The following is a 9,303-nucleotide window of genomic DNA, read 5'->3' on the forward strand; positions in this document are numbered from 1 at the left end:
TGTCTACTTGACCAATGAAATTGTGTTTATAGTATCGCGATAAACATTACAATTGTAGCCTGCAAGAACGAAACTCTTTATATGATTTTCCTTTAAATATTTGCTATATCATAGTATTTGATTTATATAACTACAGAGATTTTTCACTTGGTGTGATAAATCCTTTCATAAGATAACTGTTGTAGTTGTGAAGAGTTATCCGTGGGTAGAGAGTCTGAGTTAGTCTCTCTACCACTTAGTCGGCGGCGCAATCGGTAAGACTGGTCCTCAGAGTCGAAGAATGGCTTTCTCGAGTTTATGTTGATCACGATTCGGAAAAATCGAGATCCTGTCTGGACTGACACCATTTACACTATTTTTGTCGTGGTTTAACTGGCGTATATAAAAGATGATTACTAGGAGGGCTATTTCTACAAGTGGAGCGTTGCGTAATTGACAAATAGTTCGAGCTCAATAAATGACAGAAGCCGAATAAACAACATAACAAATATGATTTAATGAATAAACGAAATATCCTATATACATATCTCTAAAATAACATAAGATAATATTGGAAGTACAATGGAGTTAAACGAGCTTATATCTAACTATACCTGTATTTCTATGCCTCGCGTGAATGCTATACCAGAAAGAGAGAGAGCTTACAATAAACCAGTACATTGGTTCTAGGGTTTCTCATTTCCCGGGAAATTTGCCTCCAGCGGGATTACGGGAAAAATAATTTCTTTTCCCGGGATCCCGGGAAATTCCGGGATGAGATAGTAAAATAGAATTTTATATGAATAAAAAAGATCATACAGGAATATCATAAATTTGAATAATTTAATTTATTTTCTAGTAAGTAACTAAAAGTGTAGGGCCAATCTCACCCATACGGACACGTTAGGCTCAATTAATTTATATTTTCCTACATTATAAGATGAAAGTAAAATAAAGCGTTTCATTGGGAGTTTTAATGATTACGAAAAAAGATGAAATAAAAAATAAAGTGCAATAAGTGATATTTACTTTCATCAAGTCTCCGCTGTTCAATGATGCGCAAACACAATACATAGATATTACATGAACTAACAAGTAGAGACTTGTAAAACATAGGTAATAATATGCAGCACTCAAGAAACCTCTCTCTTAGGCGAGTCTTCAAGATGCAACTTTTCGTATAATAAATAATAGAAAGAAAACCTTACATGGTAAATTATTATTGAAATGCGAGATTTCCCGGGAAAATTAAATTTCCCGGGATTTTTCTCGTAGGGAATAAACGGCGAGAATCCCGGGATCCCGGGAGAGAAACCCTAATTGGTTTTCAACCGGGGGTACATGTACCCCTAGGGGTACGAGCATAAATCGAAAGGGTATTGTACTGTACATCTAACTTTCATTATAAAATTGGTGTATGTTAATCAATTTGCTGTAAATTATTAACACAAGAAACAAGAAACGACAAAAACTTGCTTTAGACCAGTGTTTCTCAACGGGGGCGCCCACGTGGGCGTTTTTCCATGTTCAGGGGGCGATTAGTAACAATTTATATTTTGGGGGCGAAAAACAATTTTCTGGGCGATATAGTAAAACATTATAGTAAGAATAATTAGATATTTTATTCGTTATATCATACAATAATTAAACAAATAACATTATACTAGTCACTAGTCTATTCAATGCAGTACGAATTTGGCGTTAGCCTTGTCCCTTGGCATCGGAATTTTGTAGTGAAGGGGGGCGATACTACGTAACGGTTTTATTGAAGGGGAGCGACGATTCGTTAGAGGTTGAGAAACTGCTTTAGACTATCCCAGTATGAACACCAATTTCCGTTTTAACAGTTTAAACAACTTGTTTATCCACTTGATTTGCCTGTCTATTTGTGCCGTTAGTGCCGAGTAAACCTGTAGTCTAGTAAAATTACGGTTTAAGCGATCATTAATTTTAGAATAGAAAAATTTTTTTTCTATTCTATAATTATTGCTCGATGAGATTGGGGCTTTTTGTGTTTTTACTGGACTACTAGTATTAGGCATGGATCGTATTCCACCACGCAATGCGTGTCACTGCATGCTTGATACTTAGCAAATTTAGACGTTGCGTGTGTTACAAAAATTGAAAGATTCATGTATTGTTCTGCACGTTATAAATTCGCAGCCATTACTTTCAAGGTCAGTACACAATTATAATCTCTATTTAACAACCTGGGAACCAAATTTTGAAAAAATTGCTGAAGATTTATCGCGACAAATATTCCATTAAATTTTGTTAGAAATTATTGTAGAATAATTTAAAAATCATTTCTGTGATTTTATATAATATACTTATCAAATAATAATAAATAAATGTATGTACCTGATTAAATTTATTATTATTTACGTAAAATATATAATTCACTTTTAGTTATAGTTAGTTAGTTAGAGTTTTTTATGGCACTCAGTTATAAGGGCTGTATACATCTAACGCAGTAATTATAAAATTTACATACGAAAATATAAGGGGTATTTGAGAAACAACTAATGGGCTAATGGGGTACTGTACATCAACGAAAAAAGTTGAGAACCACTGCAATAAACAATATATATACTACTTCAAGTTATGTAATATTCGTGGTCGTAGTCTTCGATGAGGAGCTTGGTAGATGGATAATGTTGACCGGGAGAATCAATCTTCTATGCGCACAGTATGAATTATGGTCGAACATCTATATAGCACTTTCAATATTTATGAGAGGCTGCCTAGGGTTATATGGCACTTTCTATCTTCGATGAACTGCCTTGCTTATGTGGCAATTACTTCTTATGGAGAACTGCCTTCTATGGCAGGTAGGAACTTTCCATGAACTGCGTCGAGTGGCCGGAAAATTTCCTTTTTATGCCTCTGGCCAATAGCGTTTAAAGAACGATCAGGATGTGTAACGAGTGCAGAACTCGTTACACATCCTGATCGTTCTTTAAACGCTATTGGGGTAAACTCACTTGTGGCTATATGATATAGCGATAAGCTTGCAAGAGAAAGGAAGTTGACTTCCCTTCTATCTGAATATGACGAAAGTTACATCTTTCGGGTGAAATCATTTAAACAAATAAAATATTTATTCTCATTATATTAAATCAATTCATCTAATTAACTCGCGGATCTCACATAGTTATATAAATCAAATACTAGAATGTAATATAATTGAAGGGTTAGAAGTACGAAAAAACCTATTAGATTATTTCATACTTCTAAACTTAATTTTTGTTGTTGTTATTTTTGGACGGGCAATGCCGGGCTCATCTGCTAGTTAATATATATATTATTTGTTTATTAAAAGAATTCTTTGGTTATTGTTTGAATTGTTATATATCATTTACAAAATTCTTTATTAAAATAATTATAAATTGAAACTTGCATGTAAAGAGTGCAGTAATGTGAATCAAAACATCCGGATGGGCTGCTGAGAAAGAGTTAGAGTTTGCTAATGAATAATAAATATCTAACACAATATTCTTAACTATGTAATGTAATAAAATTAATATAATTCAAAACTTGCGTGCTATTATACTATATTCTTAACGTTTATCAATTATTCAAGATATTATCACAAATATACATTATATTACCGTTTTCTAAATAAACTTGTTTTCAATTATAAATTTACAAATAGTATTGAATATAGTATTTTTAATTTTATAGAACTATCCACATAAACCGGTAAGTTAATTAAAAGTATTATAAATCTATTTATTAACTTTTTCAGAAATATTTGACTTATCGTATTCGATATTTTTTATTAACAATATGATATAATTTTAAACTATTTCATGTTTGTTCAATTCGTAAAATTTCTCAACGTGTTAATTAACACTGAATCTGTCACATTGTTCCTTGGCCACCACTGGCAAACGCAGCACTGGCATAGTTGAGGCTATTGAATAACAATCACAATAACACTCACTCACGCTCACAATCTACACACATACACACCAATAGTCTAAGAGGATCCATTTAGACATATAGCGAACACCTATTCAGTGAAAGTGCTTCAATGACCACTAAGGCTATGAAATCATTTTAACTGATGAAGTGAACAGATGAACAGATGACCGAAAGAAATTAAAATAAATTAATCGTCTCCGCTTACTTTACTTTCATAAAACTTAAAAAATATGACAATAGACAGGTAATAAGTATATCAGAAATTAACACAAGAATATCTACAGAACAAAGAGTTGCTAAAAAACAATTAGCCCTATATATGACAAACTTGAACATATTAGACTAAACGATAAGTTGTAGAAGGAATATATCTACACACAGAAACACTAGATCATACTAAGTATCAAAGAGTCACTGGATAAAAATAACTAATAAAAACATACGTTGAATAAGCGCACCAATGAAAACATAAACACTACAACGACAACTCGTGATATTACAGACGCACAATTAACTAATTAACACTGTCACATTTATTCCAAGAAATGCTCATTAAATATACAGATTTGTCAAACATAAACACCACAAATATTGAAAATAAACTCAACAAAACAATTTGGAAACCTTACATTATTTAAATATACGCTCATATTACCAAAATATATTCAGTCAGATTCAACATCTTCAGACCCTCAATATATTCACAATAGTTTCTTCTTGTACGATCACTATGGTAATGTATTGTAGCCTTAAAGTATATCTATAAACAGATAATTAAAACAAAAACAGACAAATCACAACTTTCTCTTTCTTATAAGCAAGACTAGAAATACAGATAAAAGGCATGGAAAACAATTACACAGACTGACTTATTATTCGTTCATTAAAAAGGATATAACACTAAAATTAATGAAAGAGATCAGAACACACATAACTTATAAAATTAAAGTTAAAACACACACAAACATGAACTGCACAATACACATATAGAAAAGTACGTTTTTATTCTCAACTGAAAACTTATGGCCAAATCACAAACAAACAAATGATACAGAATCTGTACTAAGAAAATAACAAAATATTTTTATTACTAGCTACGAAAAGCTTTTCTACAGAAATATGCAATATTATAATCATGTCCTGAGTCGAAATAAGCATACACATCAAAAATCAGTACAAAGAACATGCAATTGAAAAACACTTGATGTAGACAATACTCACAATTTCTCGTACAAAAAAAAAAAATTAATTTCTGCACTAAGAAATAGTCAAATATTTTGTAGTTAACAAGCAATAATTCAGAAAATATACAAAGCGTCAAAAGTAAAGACCCCCATACAGCACAAACCAATTACATGCCTTCCAACACCAGAAAGTATTCGCGACTTATATAAAAAAAAAAAAATATTCTAACATATCACATAGGTTGCAAAAGACAATTGACATCATCCCATACTCAATACACTAAGGCCCTGTACACACTAGGCGTTTTTCAACGCGCGTTAAACGCGCGTTAGCTCGGCGTTTGACGAGCGTTTAGCGGAGCGTGCGCACTGGCTCGGTTTGGAAATGGATGTGGAAGTGATTGCTTGTGTGTGGCTCCACTATCGTCGCTATAAAAGACGACGGCGGAGGCAAAGAGAATTTTGGGTGCACCCAATATTACGAGATAGACTGACGCATGAAATGTTTGCGACGTTGTATCCAAAACTAAGACAAAATAAATTCAAGTTTTTTAATTCTTTTAAAATATCTATNATTTCCTCTCTTATACTGGTTACTATAACATTTATTTCCGCATCACATGTCGATAAGACAGTGTTTAGTTGTGTTTTAGATGTCCATTAAATGAGATTTGGTCGTAGTTGATATATAATTCTAGTTGTTTGGTATTGCCTTGTTGTGCCACACTTCCAACTTGCATTACAATAACATTGCAATTGCACTTCTTCGTAATAAGTTTGCCATATTTCCTTTACTTTATAATTATCCCATGATCTAGTATTTCTTTTAAATATAGAAAGAAGACTTTTTATATTTTCCATTTGGATTTCTTGTGGATCTTTATGGTATTTTGATGGTGTTAGATCATATGCAATGTCTGGCCTGGATTTTGTATCTAAATACATCAATGATCCTAATATTTCTTGATATTTCCTTCGATCACATGACTTTGAGGTCTCAAACTTCTCGAAATATATATTGACTTCTATGGAAGTTGCAACTGAATTGGAGTCCTCCATATTAAATTTTTTAAACAACTGTCTTATGTACGATTCTTGTTTTATCATGACATTGTCATTTCTTATTATTTCTATATCCAGAATGTTGTTTGTTTTAGTATACTCCTTTAATACAAAATATTTTTTGTCTTTTATAATGCTTCTAAAATTTCAGTATTGGATTTTATAATTACAGTATCATATTATCTACATGTAGCCCCAGTATTAATTTTGAGTTATTTTTTTCGTAACTGAATACACATTTATCGAATTTAAAGTTTTTGAAATCAAATCTCGTAAGGTAATCCTTCAGTGTCTCATACCAAACTTTTCCGGATTGTTAGGGCTTTGTTAAGTTTTCATGTCAATATTTGAGTCTTGTTTCTCTTAAAACCCTTCAGGCTGCTTCATATAGATTTTTCTTCCAACTTGTCATACAAAAATTCAGATAGAGGGGTCGACTGTATGTTTTTGATTCTAAGGCCGAGACTCCACTACCGTAAAAACGGCGTAAAAACCCTCGCCGTAAAATCTTTTAATCACGGATTCTGATATTTTACGACCTGCTCATGCGTAAAATATCAGGATCACGTGATTAAAAGATTTTACGGCGAGGGTTTTTACGCCGTTTTTACGGTAGTGGCGTCTCGGCCGAATACGAATTTCAAGTGAGAATCGCAATTTTATTTTATTTTATTTTATTTTTTTTAATTTATCAAAAATATATTCAGTTAGTGAAAGCCATTAAATTAATAATTACTTGGTAGTGACCTCGTTTCAGGTAAAATGTTATCAATTTACAAAGGAAATATTCGTAATAGCACATTATCTTGACTATTGAGAATTTGACCAATGGCGCTTTTTGTAATTCCGTTGGGTTAATATTCAATATTCGTTTTAAATTGTAAGAAGTTAAATTTATTTACAAAAATTAGAGAACATTTTGCAGTTTTAAATAAGTTTTTTACAAATGTGTTATTTTTATGTTTTTACACGTTAGCAAGAGTAATAACGTTTATATTTGTACGTGCTCCATCACTAGTTTTTGTTGAAGGAGAAGAAATAACTTGCACTTCTTATGCAGACACATGTAACATAATTTAATATCTATACAAATTGTATTGATTTACATATAGAGCGCAAATGCCAATGGATATTGGCCTGACACACACAAGAACAAAAAGGGAAGTGTCCCCACATGACATTCACCTTTATACCTCTTCCTCACCAGTGTTGCCACTCTGGGGTTACATAGAATTTCAAATGTTAAGAACTTTTACAAATTACATTAAAACATGAACTCCCTTAATTTATATCAGTTACGCACTAACAGTTTAGATTACTTAAATGTTTAAATGGTTTAGTGGCAGTTTCGTTAGCACGTCAGCAACATTATCGTCACTAGTCACATAAATTAATTCGAATTTATTTTCCTTGATTTGCTCATTTATGAATACTATACTTCTCACCATATGATTTGATATCTTCTTTGTCATGCTAGATTCGCCCATAAATATGGCAAATTATTATTGCTATATAGTGGTACCTCAGGATACGAAATTAATCCGTTCCGAAACTGAGATCGTATCATGAAAATGTCGTAAGGTGAATCATCTTTTCCCATACCAGAAAGTATTCGCGACTTATATAAAAAAAAAAAAAAATATTCTAACATATCACATAGGTTGCAAAAGACAATTGACATCATCCCATACTCAATACACTAAATCTGTACGTATAAAATGCATCAATACTCATTACATTTGTAGAAAACACAATGCAGAACGACACAATACCTCAGACTTTTCACAAATATACAAAATAGAAACGTTAGAAGAGGCATTTTCCAGGTAAATTCTATAATTTCACTCTCGTTTTAAATCTATTGTATTCTAGTTTCTAGTTGTATTTTAATTTCAAACTCGTTTTAAACCTATGTATACCTATTTTATACCTANTATGGCAAATTATTATTGCTATATATAGTAGTCTGGTGGTTTGATTTTAATATTCTGTGATCTTTTCGATCACAGAAGGTTAAAATCAAACCATCTGACTATTGTAATTGTATCAGATGAGTAATTGTAAATAAATTTCCTCTCTTATACTGGTTACTATAATATTTATTCAGACTTTTCACAAATATACAAAATAGAAACGTTAGAAGAGGCATTTTCCAGGTAAATTCTATAATTTCACTCTCGTTTTAAATCTATTGTATTCTAGTTTCTAGTTGTATTTTAATTTCAAACTCGTTTTAAACCTATGTATACCTATTTTATACCTATTGTTTTTATACCTTTTATACCTATTTTATACTTATTGTTTTTATACCTTTTATACCTATTTTATAGCTATTGTTTCTATTCTATTTATATTATAATTTCACTCTCGTTTTAAACCTGTTGTATATTACACAAAATACGAATATACCATGAAACGTAGCAAAACAACATAATATAATCTCACGTTACATACTCTACATAGAAACAAACTTTATGTATTTACATATAGGTAAATCATTTATTAGAAGTTACACACATTAATTGCTATGACATTCAAATAGAGATTGGCTTAGATTCCTAGATAAATGCAATATACTTCATATCAAAAAATAAATCGAAAAGACAGGTCCGTCGCAAGCGAGGTGTAGACTGTCCAACACCGTACGGAGACATCGTGAAAGGGGACCAAAAGATATTTCAAATTATGTGCCCAATTTGAACTATGAAATAACGAAAAATCGAATAAAACATTATGGTGAAATAGTGAAATTGCTAGCTCCAAACGTCTTAGTGTTAACGCTTGCAGAATACATTTTTGTTGATTTATAGTATTGACAATAAAAACCTTTGCAAAATGTCCAAATGGCGAGTTTCTCATCGAGCAAGAAATACAATTTCGCAAAGTAGCACAGTATAGTTATAAACGCCGGTTGTGTAAAACTCGTAATTTAAGAATATTTCAAAGTTCCTTTGGACGAAAAATATATTATAGTGGACCCCTATAACACTGTTGATTATTCCATTTTATATGAATTCCATGTTGTACGAGTCACTTAGATTTTACAAATACGTGAGCCATTCACAGCCCGGCACACGTATTTGTAAAATCTAAGTGACTCGTACAACATGGAATTCATATAAAACGGAATAATCAACAGTGTTATAGGGGG

The 9,303-nt window shown here is 31.7% G+C and overlaps 1 long non-coding RNA gene across 1 annotated transcript in view; it reads left to right on the plus strand.

Annotated features, from left to right (window-relative positions):
• The window catches only part of LOC111612792, an 83,476-nt gene that overhangs the window by 56,706 nt on the left and 17,467 nt on the right, over nucleotides 1–9,303 (plus strand). Inside the window, exon 9 of the long non-coding RNA XR_002754675.1 lies at nucleotides 3,664–3,681. This is a non-coding gene — a long non-coding RNA (uncharacterized LOC111612792). The remainder of the gene's footprint in view (nucleotides 1–3,663; nucleotides 3,682–9,303) is intronic.

Source organism: Centruroides sculpturatus, unplaced genomic scaffold, assembly GCF_000671375.1.
Source record: "Centruroides sculpturatus isolate CEXI.00-Female unplaced genomic scaffold, Cexi_2.0 scaffold1570, whole genome shotgun sequence".
Classification (NCBI taxonomy): domain Eukaryota; kingdom Metazoa; phylum Arthropoda; class Arachnida; order Scorpiones; family Buthidae; genus Centruroides; species Centruroides sculpturatus.